General features: G+C 34.0%; 1 pseudogene; it reads right to left on the bottom strand.

Annotated features, from left to right (window-relative positions):
• Positions 1-7,477: 7,477 nt before the first annotated feature.
• On the bottom strand, positions 7,478-8,347 carry LOC129872749 (protein FAR1-RELATED SEQUENCE 5-like; annotated as a pseudogene).
• Positions 8,348-17,140: the final 8,793 nt, after the last annotated feature.

Here is a 17,140-nt window from a genome sequence, read left to right as displayed (position 1 = left end):
CTAAAGTAGCAGGGCACTCGTAGTCCTTATTTGAGAAAGGTGATTTCATTTTTGAAGGCTCAGTGTATGATTGAGAAGGGGTGCCTCACTTATTTGGCTTACATTAGTGATACTAGTGTTGATACTCCTCCTTCAGAGTCTGTGACAGTGGTAAAGGAAATTTCAGAGGTGTTCCCGACTGATCTTCTTGGCATTGACCTTGGTATTGATTTAGAGCAGGGCACTCAACCTATTTCTATCTCTCCATATCGAATTGCTCCAATAGAATTGAAAGGGTTGAAAGAGCAGCTATAAGATTTGTTGAGTAAAGGCTTTATTAGGCCTAGTATTTCTCGTTAGGGTGCTCCAATCCTATTTGTGAAAAAAAAGAATGGCATTATACGAATGTGTATCGACTATAAAAAATCAAACAAAGTGACAATTAAGAACAAATATCCTATTTCGCGTATTGATGATTTGTTTGATTAGCTTCAAGGAGCTTTAGTATTTTCAAAGATTGATTTGAGATCTGATTACCATCAATTGAAGATTAGGATGGAGGATATTCTTAAGACATCTTTAGGGACCCATTATGGCTATTATGTGTTCTTGGTTATGTCTTTTAAGATGACCGACGCCCTAGTAGCATTTATGTAATTGATGAATATGGTGTTCAAGCCCTACTTGAATTTCTTTGTTATAGTTTTCATTGATGATATTTTGATATACTTCCTAGCAGGGAGGAGCACATTTGAGAATTATGCTCCAGACCTTGAAGAAGGAGCGACTTTATGCAAAGTTTTTTAACTGTGAGTTCTGGCTCAGTTCAGTGACATTTTTGGGGCATGTGGTGATTAAAGATGGCATTATGGTAGATCCGAAGAATATTGAGGTTGTTAGAGACCAAGCTAGACCTACTTCACCTACTGAGATTCGGAGTTTTCTAGGCTTAGCTAGTTACTATCGACTGTTTGTAGATGGTTTATCTTCAATTGCATCTCCGTTGACAAAACTAACTCAAAAAATGTGACTTTTTAGTAGTCTGAATAGTGTGAGATGAGCTTCCAAAAGCTCAAGACATTGTTGACTTCAGCCCATATTGTGACCTTGTTCGTTGAAGGTGAAGGATTCACGGCGTATTGTGATACTTTGTGGGTTGGTCTTGGTGTGTATTGATGCAGAAGGGTAAGGTGATAGTGTATGCTTTGAGACAATTGAAGGTTCATGAGAAGAACTATCTTACTCACGACTTGGAGTTGGTAGCGGTAGTTTTTACTTTAAAACTTTGGAGGCATTACTTATATGGAGTGCACTATGAGGTGTTCAAAGGTCATCATAACATTTAATATATTTTCATTCAGAGAGATCTAAATTTGAGGCAGAGGAGATGGTTGGAGTTGCTTAAGGATTACAACATCAATAGCTTATATCATTCAGGCACGACGAATGTGGTAGCAGATGCATTGAGTCGAAAGTCAGTTAGTATGGGTAGCTTGGCTATGCTGCGAGTGGAGGAGCGTCCTTTGGCCATAGATGTTCGGTTCTTGGCAAATAGCTTTGTGAGACTTGATATTTCGGAGCCTGGTAGGGTCCTTGCTTGTGTTGAGGCATACTCACTTCTATCGGATCAGATCAAGGCTAGAAGACAGTTTGAAGATGAAAGTTGAAGATAATTCAAGGGTATTAAAGGGGGAAGACAAGGAAGCAATTCTGGATTCAGAGGGTGTTTTGAGAATAAAGGTCGTATTTGTGTCCCAAGAGTTGGTGATTTGATTAAGTTAATTATGAAAAAGGTTCATAGTTCTAGATACTCTATTCATCCTAGAGCAGCGAAAATGTATCATGATCTAAAACAACATTATTGGTAGTGTCGAATGAAGAGTGATATTACATTATTATGGAGTATATATCTCGTTGATTGAACTGCCAACATGTGAAATATAAGCACCAAAGACCAGGTGGTATATCTCAGAGGATGCCTATACCTGAGTGGAAATGGGAGTGGATTTTCATGGATTTTGTAGTAGGACTACTGCAGACCTTGAGGAAATTCGATGCTATTTGGGTCATTTGGATATATTGACCAAATCAGCTCAATTTATGCCAATAAAGACTTCATATAATGTAGAGAGGTTGGATAAAATCTACATTTAGTAGATAGTGCGGTTGCATGGTGTGCCTATTTCTATCATTTCCGATCAAGGTACTCAATTCACATCCAATTTTTGGAAGTCTATCTAAAAGAAGTTAGGTATTAGAATGGAGCTTAGCACAACCTTTCACCCATTGACAGATGGTCAGTTCGAGTGGACTATTCAAGTATTGGAGGATATGTTACAGGCATGTGTGATTGATTTTGGTTGCCATTGGGATCAGTTTTTGCCATTAGCTGAGTTTGCTTATAATAATAGTTATCATTCTAGCATTCAACTAGCCCCATTTGAGGCTTTGTATGGTAGAAGATGTCGTTCTCTAGTGGGTTGGTTCAATGCATTTGAAATCAGACCTTAGGGTGCAAATTTGTTAAGATATTTCTTAGATAAGGTCAAGTTAATTTAGGATAGACTTCTCACAACCCAGAGTAGAAAAAAAGTTATGCTGATCGAAAGGTTCGTGATCTGGAGTTCATGATTGGAGAGAAGGATTTATTGAAAGTATCTCCCATGAAGGGTTTTATGAGGTTTGGGAAGAATAGCAAGCTCATCCCTATGTTCATTGGTCTATTTGAGGTAATTCGACGTATTGGGGAGGTTGGCGTATGAGTTGGCTATGCCCCCAGACTTATCAGATATTCATCGTTTTTTTTCATGTTTTAATGTTAAAGAAATATCATGGTGGTGATTCTCATGTTATTAAATGGGACTCGATGTAGTTGGATCAAAATTTGACATTTGAGGAAGAGCTTATGGTTATTCTGGATAGACAGCTAGGAACTGTGAAGGTGCAGTGAAGACGTCGTCCACTGGAGGAAGTCACTTGGGAAGTTGAGTCTAACATGCAGAGCAGATATCCTAAGCTTTTTGAAGTCAAGGTACTTTCTTTCCCTTCTAATCATTTTGTGAATTTTATTGACTTTTTCTATTTTAACCCTTTTAGTAGTTTATATAAATAATTTATGACTTATGAGAATGAGTGAAATAATTTTCAGATTAAATAAAGGATTATTTTGTTGCTAATAATAATGGAAAAAAGAGAGGAGAAATTAAGTTTTTAAAATAGAAAAAAGAAAAGGAAAAAAAGGAAATAGGAAAAGGAAAAAAAAGAAAAAAAGAAATAAGGGGCTTTGAAACGCCCCAAAGTCAATAAACAAAAAGTAGGAGAAATAGGCGTAGTACTAGAAGCAAAAATTCACAAGAAAGAAAGAAAAGAAAGGGAGGAAAAAAAGGGAAAAGGGAAGAGAAAAATTGAGATTTTCATCCCAAAGCCTTAAGGTAATGATTCTCGTCCTTTACATTAAATTTTTATGTTATTATGAACAGATTTTTAGGGTAGAAACGTGTAGAATTTTGAATTAACAAAATATAGCACTAAGATTCTTAAAATAAAATTTTAATTAGGAAATCGAATCATGATCCGTTTTAGCTTAAATTTGACATGCGAGTTTGTTTTGTTGTGTGGTATTGTGCCGATGAAAAATTGTTTCGACGAGTGGTATTATGCTGATGAAAAATAATTTCGGCGATTGTTATTGTGCCGCTAGAAAATGGTTCTAACAGGTATATGGACCTCATGAGTCCCACTGGGTCCTGACTGTCTGAAAGAGGAAGCAGGTATATACCGATTTTTGGCCAGTACATTGCATTGCATTACATTTCATCTCCATTGCATTTGATATTGATTTGGTATTGAGTTTTTGAGATGGTTGTGGTTCTGATTTGACTTGATACATGTGAGACAACATTAACACTTGTGTAACTGATAATTTTGAAAAAATATATGTTATAATTTTTAAGCTGAGGTAATTTACTATATGAAGTAGTTATACTTGTGGAAAAATAATATTTAGGATATATCTCATTATCACTTCTAGGAAGATTTAGTAATCAAAGCTTGCTGAGTATACATATTTCCTGTACCCACTCTATATTTTTTGTACTTTTTTGCGTGCAGGAATTGAGCTAGGTACTAGAAGTACTTGATTTGTTGCGAATGAGATTGGTGATTGTTGGAATTCATGGTGAGCTTCTTTATCTTCAGCAGTACTGGATTCTAGAGACTATTATATTTTTTTGTCTTATTTCCTTCTAGACAGTTGTTTTAGTTTTCAGACTTATTTTGGTATTCGTAGATGATGTTGTACTCAGTGGTGGAACCAGAAATTTTATGAAGGGGGTTCAAAAAAAATTAAACACGCTAATCAGAAAAAAAAAATATGCTTATTAGGATTCATACCCGCAAGCTGAGACAAGCTGAGGCAAAATATTGAACCCCATTTGCCACTGAGCTAGTCCTTTGGCTTATGCTCAGGGGGTTCAATGTTAAATATTTACACAAAAAATAAAAAATTTATCTTATATATATAGTGTAATTTTTTAACGAAGGGGGTTCGGATGAACCTCCTCACTTGCACGTGGGTCCGCCCCTGCTTGTACTAGTGCCACCAGGTCCTTAGGGTAGTTTGATCTTAACTCATTTGTTTCTCATTTATATGAATTACTTGCTTAATCAATATTACTTCCACATTACTTAAATTATTAGTTGGTATTAAATGAATAGGGTTCACCTACGGAGATGTAGATGCCTTATGGCCTAATGAGATTTTGGATCGTGACAATATGGTATCAGAGCATGGTTCATAAGTCCCACTAAATACAAGAGTGGAGTTTAGTAGAGTCTTGCGGATTGCTGCGGAGACATCCGTTACTTATCTTCGAGAGGCTAAAAGACTTTAGGAAACTTCCATTCTTTCTTTCCTTATTGTGTACAATTGATCTTACATAATATTAATTATTTCTATTTCATTCTATCACAGATGATGAGAACACGATCTACGAATACTAGAGGTCAGTAATATGTACCTGCACCTGCATCTACTGCACGAGCCATTCCGTAGAGTGCGAGGTAGAGACAGGGCACAAGTTGCTGCATCAGTCAGGTCTAGAGTGTCAAAACCTACTCCAATATCTATTAGAGTAGAGTCTCATGAGGATGATGTTTATGTTCCAGAGGATGATCAGGTTTAGAATGAGGAGGTGGCCCCAAGTCAATGCCATCTGGGTTTGTTGCTACACTGGTACTTCAGGTTACTTTGGCACGTATGGTCATCTTCTTGGAAGGAATGACCTAGGCTGGTATTTTGCCTAGTGTATCTGGTGGTTCTCAAGCTAAGGTGGGAGGACAGACTCTTGAACAGCAGGCTACTACAGGTCTTCAGATCCCATCGAGTCATCCAGCTGCAGCAGTAGCTCCTAGACTAGAGGGTATGTCTTCTCCAGGCGCTACTATGCCCTTAGTTGCTAGTCCTATCATGACATTTGAGAAGCAGAAAATGTTCGAGGGGTTCAGAAGGATAGATTCTCCATAGTTCAAGGGTGGACATGGAGATAATGCTTATGAATTTATAATCAGTTGTCATGGGAGGTTACACAATTTGGGACTGATGAAGTCTCACGGAGTCGACTACACTACGTTTTCAGATGACAGATCCAGCCAAGCAGTGATGGAGAGCTTACATCGAGACTAGACTAGCTGGGTCTCCGGCTTTGACTTGGAATCTGTTCACTCGGGTATTTTTTGAGAAGTTTGTTCCTCGTAGTATGCAGAGTTTGAGAACCTGACTCAAGATGATATTTCAGTTAGCGAGTATAAAGCTAGATTCCATGCCTTATCTCATCATGCTTTGATGATTCTTCATAATGAGACTAAGAGGATTCGACAGTTTGTGAATGGATTGATCTATCCGATTTGTTTGGTGGCTTTTCAGACAATGTCGGTCAGATTCCATGCCTTATCTCGTCATGTTATAGATACTTAACAAAATTTAGATTTCTAATGTTCGTTTTTTACATGTCATTTTTAATGCCAAAAATATCAAAAATAACTTGCCACACAAATGTTTACTACTAAATTACATATATTTTTCAATAAAATAAAATCTATGATTCAGTGATCTATTGAATTCTCGTCCTACTGATATCAATATTTTCTTCTGCATTGTAGTCTTGACTGTGAATGCAAATTTCAGAGTGTAAATTCAAGTTGTGAGTCAATTGTTGGCTGAAATTATTGTGTCAATCTCTATGTAACTGCATGTGTGAATTTGATAGAAAAATGATTAAAATTAGTAGATGAATTATTTTTTTTTAAAAAAAAAGGATCAAAATTAGTAGATGAATAAAGTAACAAAATAGTGATAGAAAATGTTTAATTTGATGAAGGGAGTATAACATGAAAACTTAGTAACGTGAATTTTTTCTCTGTTCGTTTTTTGACTTCATTCTTCAATGTCCATTTTCTTTGTCTTTTTTCTTAATTGGATCTAAAATTTGATCCTTACACCCTATAATAGAATCAGTAACTGAACTTAACTTGCTCCTATTCTTCTCATGATTCATCATACAATTCACTTTGATATTTGATAATCTCAATTTTTGCCTAATAAAAAAATACTTTCTGGCAATTTCTTTGGACTCAACATCATTTACCGCTAAAGTCATAACAGTAAACGACCCCTCCATTAGTTCATTTAAGCGAATTGCCATGGATGATTTTAACGTCTCTTTCTTTTTGGTGTACTCCTCAAATTCACTCATATGCTTAGCATTTTTAGTCCATCTTTTCAAAAACTATTTTTCAGGAATATAAGAAAAATTTAAATCAAAGAATAAAACTCTGAGTGCATGACAACATAGCCAACTCTTAGTTTCAAACATTTGACAGCTACAAGAGAGAGAATTATCAAGAGAATTAAACTGGATAATTTCGATTTGATCACTTTCACCCTTTAAAACTGTACGTATACTTACTACACGTCTAATGATAACTTTTTTAGTTGTACCTTGCAAAAATTCATGTTGAAACCTTGTAAAAGTTCTTCTTGAGTACATACTACCAGCATGCTTCAAGATCCCACAGTCTTCTATGGGGTATCATATTTTGCCATATCACCTCAAATTCTGATTATGACTTGCATCTCCATAAGAGAGTATCTAAATAGTTTCGAAATCCATGGTTCCAATAGAGTTGAGGTGTGTTCTTCTGAGCATTTCTATCAATATGCCATTCACCTAATCAATGACATGTGTCAGGAAAAATTTGTCTAATAGCAGACGATATGGCGTGAGCTTGATCTGTAAAAATTGATTTTGGTGCTTTTTCTTTCATTCCCTTCACAAATGTTTGAAATAACCAAACAAAAGAGTCTGTTGTTTCATTATACAAGAATGCACACCCAAAAAAAAAAAAAAATCTAGTGTTTATTAACACCAACAAATGGAGCACAAATCATTTTATATCTATTTGTGTGGTATGCAATGTCAAAAATCATCACATCTCCAAATCACTCATAGTACAATCTAGATATACTATCTCTCCAAAAGAAGTTATACAATTTTCCATCTTCATCAACTTGAAAAGAATAAAAGATGTTTGAGTCCTCTGATTGCAAATGAATAAAATGATTTATCAAAGTTTGGGTATCCTCACTACTTGTCATATTTCTCTTATGTGTCTGTAAGAAGTTATGAGCATCTTTCCCAATAAATTGTGTTTTCAATTCCACCTGATTCATTTTAAAGGTATCGAACAACATTTCTTTGTGCGAATACCAGCATTAATCATAGAATCAAGAATATTTTTAATAGCACTGGTAAGCTTTCGATCAGACTGTATGAAATGCCTCAAATTGTCTTCAATCATGGAATGACTGTGCTCATCACTAAATTCATATACTTTTTATATGCCATTTGAAATTCTAAACTTTATACGAACTAAACAACCACATACATATTCTAATCTCTGGCGCTTCTTTTCTTGAAAAGGAGAAAGCTTATCTGATTGGAACAAAAAAATAAACATCTTGTCATTTCGTTATTTCTATTATGAGTCTTTGGACCTTTTCGAATACCAAAATCTTTTGCCACAGCATATGAATTGTATGCTTCCTCTTCTGAATCAAATTTCATACCAATCATAAAGACAAATTTTTTGTTGATGTTATAATGCTTTCTTGTGGAATATTCTCGACCATTTACGTTATGATCTACAATAACAGTCTTTAGATAATAAGTATCAAAACCCAAAGAATAAATAAAATATAAGTTAAATTTATTTAATGAAAAATATCTATATTTGAATTAAGAAGATTTCAAAGAAGTGAGATATTACTTTCTTGATCAAAAATTTCTTTATCAACATTTACATTCTCCATCCTTGATTTGAAACACAAACAATCTGTACAAAAACAATATAACATTAAGAATTATCAAAGCTATCTTAGTATTGACATATTTTTCTTTTGAGATATTATAGATTAAATATTATATCATAATTTGAAATATGTACGGAACCATCGCTAATTTTACTGGGATCAATACTTAGAATAAAAATAGTATCAAATTTTTGTGTTGATCTTATTTCTGTTTTCTAACAAATAATATTTTTATGTTGACATAATTCTTCAACAAGTCATGAAGGTCATACATATTAGTAATAATGAATATGGCAAAACTGCTCTGCATAGGTGAGCACAATTTGGATATTTCTATAAAGATAGAAGAAACATTTTGCTTTCAAGTCACGTATAAAATATTTATGTTGATAATGTATATGTATCAAAACAAGATTCATTGATAAGTAATTTTTCTTTTTTCTTTTTCTTATACGTTGAAAAAATTGGCAAGACAAGTAATTGCATAAATCCAAATAACAATAATAAGAAAAAGCATTAAAAAAATTGATGTATTTATTAGATTTAGAGTAGAGAGTGTCTTGTTATTATAAATTATAAAAAGAAAAGAATAACAAAAAAATGATAGATTTATTACATGTAGAGTAGAGAATTTCTTGGATAGAATTGGTGTTTCTTTGAGGAAGAAAGTGAACAAGTTATATTATATCTTTGATTTTGTGAGATGTGATTAGTAAAGTACCTTATTAAGGAGGGAAAATAACTTCTCGTTAGGGTGGGCGTTCGGTAATTCGATTTCGATTTTTTTATTTCAATTTTTTTTGAATTTTGATTTTAGAATTACGTGTACCGAAAATCGAACCAAATTAGTTCAATTCGGTTCGATTTTTATAAATTCGTTTCGATTTTGATTTAATAATTTCAGTTTTTCGGTTTAGGGCCTGTGTTAATGGGCTAAATTTTGTTTGAGAATTGAACTATTTTTTAAGGTTAAAAATTCATTCATTTAAACTATTTTTTAAGGTTAAAAATTATTTCACACATTCAATGGAAATAGAGCATAATAAAGAACTCAATCGTTCTTCCAAACTAAACTAAAAATGATGAAAATCAGTTTGCTCCATTTGTTCATTCATATCAATGTGAAAGAAATAATCTTTTGAGGGAAATTAAGGATATTCCATATTATTACCAAAAGAATGGGTATTCTATATGATTAGATGTCGTAATACGGATGTGCAAGTCTCAAACAATACTTGAAAGATATTGACAAACAACACAGTGGGGGAAGCTTAACAACAATTAAGCCTTAAAATATATTATTTGGGTACTACATTAATATACTATGTGGGATGTAGTTCGCCGCCGCTGAAGCCTGAAAGCGCAAGAGTGAAATGAAGAAGGCAATCGCAGCACTGTAATGTCTTAGGTTATTTTAATTGTTTATTAGAATTAGGTTTTAGGAATAAGTTGTTTTGTTGGGCTATTTTAATTCTAATTTGGGCTTGGACAGTTGAGCTATTATATATAATATATATGTATAACACTTTTAAAAAAATTATTATAAATTTTGATTTAAATCGAAACACCGAATTACGTAACTCAATAATCGAAAATCGGATCGAAATATCAAAATTATAAAAAACAAATCGTAACTGAACCAAAAAAACAAAAAATCAAAATAATTCGATTCGATTAGGTTCGATATTTTGATTTTTTGGTATTTATGACCATCCCTACTTCTCGTTCCCTCTATTTTTTTTGTTGTGCACTTTTCCACTTTCAGTACTACATTTTAGTTTATTTAATAGAATTTGACGCAGACCCTATAATTTTCTTTTAATTTCCATTCAAACTTTATATTCTCTCTTTTTGGTCTCTTTTACAACATTGAATGATAAATTGAACCCGACACTCCACGTGTCAAAAAGTTAATGGATTCTCATACAAATTTTATTGGTTGTACCTCGTTTAGAATCCAATTTTTCCTACATTTTAGTTTATTTAATAGAATTTGACATAGACCCCGTAATTTTCTTTTAATTTCCATTCAAACTTTACATTCTCTCTCTTTTTGGTCTCTTTTACAGCATTGAATGATAAATTGAACCCGACACTCCACATGTCAAAAAGTTAATGGATTCTCATACAAAATTTGTTAGTTTACCTCGTTCAGAATCAATTTTTCCTATATTTTAGTTTATTTAATAGAATTTGACGTGGACCCCGTAATTTTCTTTTAATTTCCATTCAACTTTACATTCTCTTTCCTTTTGGTCTCTTTTACAGCATTGAATGATAAATTGAACCCCCACAATTCACGTGTCAAAAAGTTAGTGGATCCTCATACAAGTTTTGTTGGTTGTACTTTGCTCAGAATAATTTTTTTCATAATTATAATGGTGAAATTGGTTGATATTAGTAGTTGGTGGTGTTGATGGTGGTGAGTGAAAAAATTATGGTGGTTGATAATAATGTGTTTGTGGTAGTTGGTGGCAGTGCTAATTATGATAATGGAGGTTGTTAGTATTAGAGATACGCCACAGTGGTGGTAATGACTAATAGTAATAGTGGAGATGGTTGTGGTGATGGTGGTGGTAACCAAAGAATGTATCATGATAATTGATCATTGTACTAGTTGTGATGACGGAGTTTGTTGGTAGTAGGAAATGATTGTAGCGGTGATAGTCATAGTGGAGTTGGCGGCAACTACATAGATGGAGTTGGTGATGACAATTGATATAATTATAATGATGAAGAAGATAAGTTTGGTTGTAGCTGATAATAATAGCTAGCAACGCTGGTTGTTGTGATGGTAAAGATGACTAGTGGTTGACAATGATAATAATGGTTGATAATAGTGGTGGTGGTGGTAATGGTAGTGGCGATGGAAAAGGTGGTTAGCGGTAGTGGTTGGTGACTATGTATAGAGTAACGATGAGTATTATCTACACAAAAATATTTCTTAATGATATTAAGACTATGTTCTAGATCTTAATGATTAAAACATATTCAGACCAATTAAGTTCTCGAAATCTTAATGAAAATGAATTCATTTAATGGTCTAATATTTGTACCATTCAGATTCATACATCTATTAAGTGCAAACAAACGACGCCTAACACTCATTTCAAAATTTCAATATCATTTCAAGAAACATATAGGGGTCGTTTGGCAGTAAGTTAGAGTTATGCGGGTATTAGTAGTGTATGAATTAGTTATGAGTGAATATTGTAACACCTCGGATTTTTTTTTGTAAAGACTCAAATATTTCTTCACGTGTGGGTAGACTCGAACCAAAGAACTTGTAATTTTATATATGAGTTAGGATCAATTTCTAAGTATTTGAAGTGTGTTAGATGTGTTTAGGGGTCATAAGAGATCTCTAACACCAAACTGAGTCCAAAGAATTCCAATCGATTAAGTTTTCGGATGAGTTAGTATAAGGGCCAACTTCAAACGAGCAGATCTCCTAGAATATAATGAACTGGGTGGCACATGACCTATCAAATTAAAGTTCTTTGAGTCTTCTTTCCAACTCCACCAAGATTGTATTTTTTGGAGTTCGGAGTCAAAAGTTATGACCATTTTACTACAGACTAGTACTGCAGGAATTTCAGGCCTGGACTCTAACTGCAGAAAATTTAGGCTTGGCGCTCCAGTGGCGCCCGACGCCACTATAGCGCCAGAAAACAGCCTCAGTAGTTTGGTCCTTGGCGTGATGCGCCACTATTAAGTGTGCAGGGTTTTAAGACCATTTTGGCTTGGAGCTGCAGTGGCGCGACGCGCCACTATAGCGCCAACAAGAGTTTTGCCCAGTTTTCCAGATTTTGAAGAGGGGCAACTTGGACATTTTTCCTAAACATATATACCCTAACTTAGAATGTTTTGGGATCATTTTTCAGCCTTTTCACCTCCCAAAAACCCTAATCTTCATCCCCTCTTCTCTCCCAAACATCTCTTACAAGATTTGCCCTCAAAAGCTCAAGGATTCAAGCTTCCCATTGAAGACCCAACAACAAGGTTTCTTCAAAATCTACTCTAAGGTATGTAAGGTTAACCTAAAATATGGATTGAGTTCTTTCATATGCCCCATAGATATGTTGGATGAAAATTGTGAAGGGATTGAACCTTCTATGAAGGTTTTCTTGAGATTTTCCTAAACTCTAGAATATTTTTATGTACTAGTAATTGATTGGTGATTTTCATGACTTTAATTCTTGAATAGTTATCTTTCATATTATTGACTACAAATGAATTTTTGTATATGAATTTATATGTATTGATGGTATTCTTGAGTTGAGTTTTGTTGAGAGTATGGATTCATTTGAGTTGAGTTTTGTTGAAAATATGGATTCATGTATTCATTCACATGAACCCAAGATGAGATTTTTTTTGTCATAATTGTCTTGAGGTTGAGATTGATGGTTTTATGTGTATACATTGATTGGGATGAAAAAAATGAATTGGGGTAGTTTTGAATGTGAAAGACATAAAAAGGAACAAAACCTTGGTAGAGTTAGAATGTCCTTTTGTCTCTATAAATTGAACGTAGAATTAAATAAGGATTTTGGAGTAGATGTTTGATGATGATGTGATAATGATGTTTGATGATGATTTGAATAATGATATTTGATGATGATGTGATGATGATGTTTGATGATGATGTGAATGATGATATTTGATGATGATGTGAATGAAGAGGTTATGTTGATGAGGATGTTGTGTGATGAAGTGGATTGGAGTCCAATGTGATTATATGATATGTGATTTGCATAATTTGATTTGATTGGAGTCTTATGAACATTTTGAAAATAAATGATCTTTTGAGAAGGAGTTTTAAATAAATGATTTGTGAACATTTTTGCATAAACTATTTATACACTATTTTGAGTTTAAAGAGTGATTATTTTCATCTATGATTTAAAAAGAGTTTAAGCATGAGTTGAGTTTGAGAAGTCTTTTAATTATTTTTTAACATGAGTATTTTGAGTATAAACGAGTTGAGTATTTTTACATAAAAATATCTATTTTGAGTTTGAGTTGAGGAGTTGAAATTATGTTTTAAATGCATCTAATATTTTCTGCATTCATTGAGTTGAGATGGTATCGAATTCAGAAAGAAGAGTTTGATGATTGAAATGAGTTGATTGTGAAAGAAGGTCCAATGAGACCAGATGGATTGAGTTTTGAAAAGAGTCCAATGAGACTAAATGAGTTGATTTGAAACTAAGTCCTAAGAGACTAAATGAGTATTTTGAATATTTTACTCACTTGATAAATATGTGCATATTGAGTCTTGGGAGGAGTATCGAACACCGAATTGGGTAAGAATATAGTCCATACTTGAATTCCATAAACTACGCCGCCAACGTAGGAAGGGATTGAACCGTTAAAGTCGAATGTTTCCCATGGAATCGAACCGTTAAAGTCGGATGTTTTCCATTTTATTATCTTGAAATGATAGGACTTGATTGATCGATGGAATCCATGATTGGTTGATTCGTTCATGCCCTAGCAAGGTATGGACGGACGTGGCAATGACGTGGCTCGTTGTGCATCACCTACTTATAGGTGGTGGGATTATTGTCGATTAGAGAAACTCCCAAATTGAGTGGATTGTGCATGATTTGATTGGTTTGATTGAGCTTGTTGATATTTGAGTTGGATTATATAACATTACATAATTTAATTTGCATATCTATTGAATTGAGTCCTTTGACTTTATGGTGGAGTTGATTGCATATGATTGGATTGGATGATATGTGATTGAATAGTGTACGATTGGATTGGATTAGATGATATGTGATTGGGTTGAATAGAATGATATGTGATTGAATAGTGTACGATTAGATTGGATTAGATGATATGTGATTGGGTTGAATAGAATGATATGTGATTGGATTGAATATAATGGTATGTGATTGTATTGGATCGGATTGTACATGATTGGATGGGATCGAATTGTAAATGATTTGATTGAACTGTATTGTACATGATTGGATTAGATTGTATGGTATATGGTTGGTCTTTGTCTAAAAATGTATTCTTACTTTAGACTTATGACACTTTGATTGAGTCTCTCTTATTTTCTGATTTGAGATATTTGAACCAACGTTATTCTTCCCTGAGGTATGTTTCATTCTGCCATATTACATACTCGTACATTCCATGTACTGACGTTCATTTGGACCTGCATCATTTCATGATGCAGAGACATGTTTAAGAGATCGTCAATAGGCGCACCATTGAGGATCCATTTACACTCAGCTTATTAGTGAGTCCTCCCCTACATTCGGAGGACACCACTTATGTTATTCTTGCGTTGAGTTAAGTCCTTTTCATTCTGATTTGAGGTAGCCATGAACATGTCATTGGCACCAATTAGATAGTAGTGATAGAGGCTTCATAGACTAGATAGTGATGGGTCGATTGAGTATTTTCTTTCCTTGAATTATTCTTGTCAAACTATTTTAATGACAAAGATTGGAGTTTGATTTGTTGGCCCATGACCTTTCTTTCTTGAGTTAGATCGTTGATTTGGATTGCCCGCCAAATTATTTTGTTATTTTAAACTTTCTACTGATTGATTGATAGTGAATGGATGTGTGATTGGACCAAGTGGTTCGCTTAGAGACCAGCAATGGTCTTCGAATGCCGGTCACGTCTAAGGTACCCTCTCAGGGCGTGATAAATATCTATTTCTTTTATGTATTTGTGATGTTTCTTTTATGTATCCGAACTGTCTTTCTAAATTATTTTTACTGTGTACGTATTTGTTCTATATTTTTATGTACAGTAGAACCTCTCTATATCGGGATCAAAAAATATTATTATTTTGTTAAGGTATTATTTAATTGATAAATTAATATTTATTGATTTAAAGAGTATTTTCGAGATTCAAAGAATCCTAAAAGAATTTAAATGAACCCACTTGTGAAAATGACATTCATTAAATTGAGGTCATGATTAATGGTCTCGATTTACCGCAATAAAATGAATGTCAATAGCGTGTTGGATTATCCGAATAAAAATGATACATATTTAGAGGTTCAGAGCTTAAAAGAAAATTGGGATATACCATTGGAGAAAATAATATTGACGATGAAGTTAGTGACGAGGTCACGACCCGAATTTGAGTGTGATGACACTCGCTTAACCCACCAAGGCGAGTCAGCCTAAGAGTTTAAGCACTTCATAATAAATGGAAATAAAAGCGAAAATATAAAGTCTAATACGACATAGATAACAATAAGCGGAAAACTAGATTTTAAACCACCCAAGACTTTGTGTCACATGTACAAGCCACTATTTCAACAGAAAAAAAGATTCAAGTTTATATGTCTCAGTACTCAAGTAGAACAAATCAAAAAGTAAATGGGCGGCGAAAGTATGCCAAATAAGACAAGTTGCTACCTCTCACGCGTCCAAAAGCTCGGCCCGATCAATAGAAGTACTAAGAGCAGGAGGTGCCGGGCTCAGATCCTACATAAATGTAGAAACAAGGGGTGAGCACCAACAACATGGTACTCAGTAAAATGGAAACTAAACCCTAAGTAAAGCAATGTGGAACACAGATACTCCTAACATCCCAACCACAATCTTCCACAACTACACACCTGCACTCAAACAGCCCAATCTATATAATTTATATCATAATTATACCAGAATACTAGTCAGTCCACAAATAGAAAGTACATAAACGTTCTCACTACCATACTCAGGCAAACACAAGAAATCTTAAATCATAATCAATCACAGAATGAAATAGATGCAAACGCAATGTCAAATATCATGATGCATGTCAGTCCTACGATAAACATTCGTTGATCACCTCAGATCAAAATCCATAGGGGGCTTATATAGACCATGTATCTATCGGAAAAGACCTCGACCACCGGAAGAGACTCCGACAAATCACCTCGACCGATAGAAATCTTGATCCCAATACCAGTACCTCACTCATATCATTTTTCAGCCATCACAGATAAATATATGCATAGATAATAAGTGATACATGATAAATATTCAAATAAGTTGTCATATAATCCGCAATCACATAATAGATTAATGTCTCATAATTCACAACACTTAAACAATTATCCCTATCCAAATTCCACTATTGCACTTCAACTCATAATAATTCAATTCAATCTAATGACCCAACACACCCTAATCCCCTCACATAGAAAAATACAAGGTTCAACATACTTAACAAAGGTTAGAATTTCACTTGCCTTAGCCAAAAGTCATGAACAATCTGAAATCACCACTTTTCCTCTCCGATAATATTCCGAATCACCACAATTTTATCAAATATAAACTCACAATCACATTTCGAAGCTATTGACACTAAAATCAAGCAATTCTGGTGAAAAGGGCAAAATGGTCAAAAATTATATATAAGAAATCGAGCTCGAAATCTGATTATTTTTAGATGAAAGTGTCCCTCAAGTAATTAGGAATCTAGTGGTGAAAACCATTTAAAAAAAAGGTTAAGATGAATTCAAAATTCCAATTTCTCCTTCAAAAGTTCATCTTCAAGAAAATCCAAAATCTCCAATTTGAAGTTAAATTCAAAAATATTCAATGGAAATTAAAGGAAAGTGTTAGAAATACATTACCCAAGAATTTTGTTGTGAAAAATCTCGAAGAAATCGCCTAAACTGAGTTTGAAATATTAAAAATGTGAAAATACCTTAAACCTCGTCTAAATCCTTTTCTGATGTTGCAAAAGTGACAAGGCGTCGCTAACCCGCTTAAGCGAACCCTGCTTAAAAGGACCGCCTCGCTAAAGCGAAGAGGATGTCATTT

The sequence above is a fragment of the Solanum dulcamara genome, chromosome 2, assembly GCF_947179165.1.
Source record: "Solanum dulcamara chromosome 2, daSolDulc1.2, whole genome shotgun sequence".
Lineage (NCBI taxonomy): Eukaryota > Viridiplantae > Streptophyta > Magnoliopsida > Solanales > Solanaceae > Solanum > Solanum dulcamara.
This window is presented reverse-complemented; position numbering and strand designations above follow the sequence as displayed.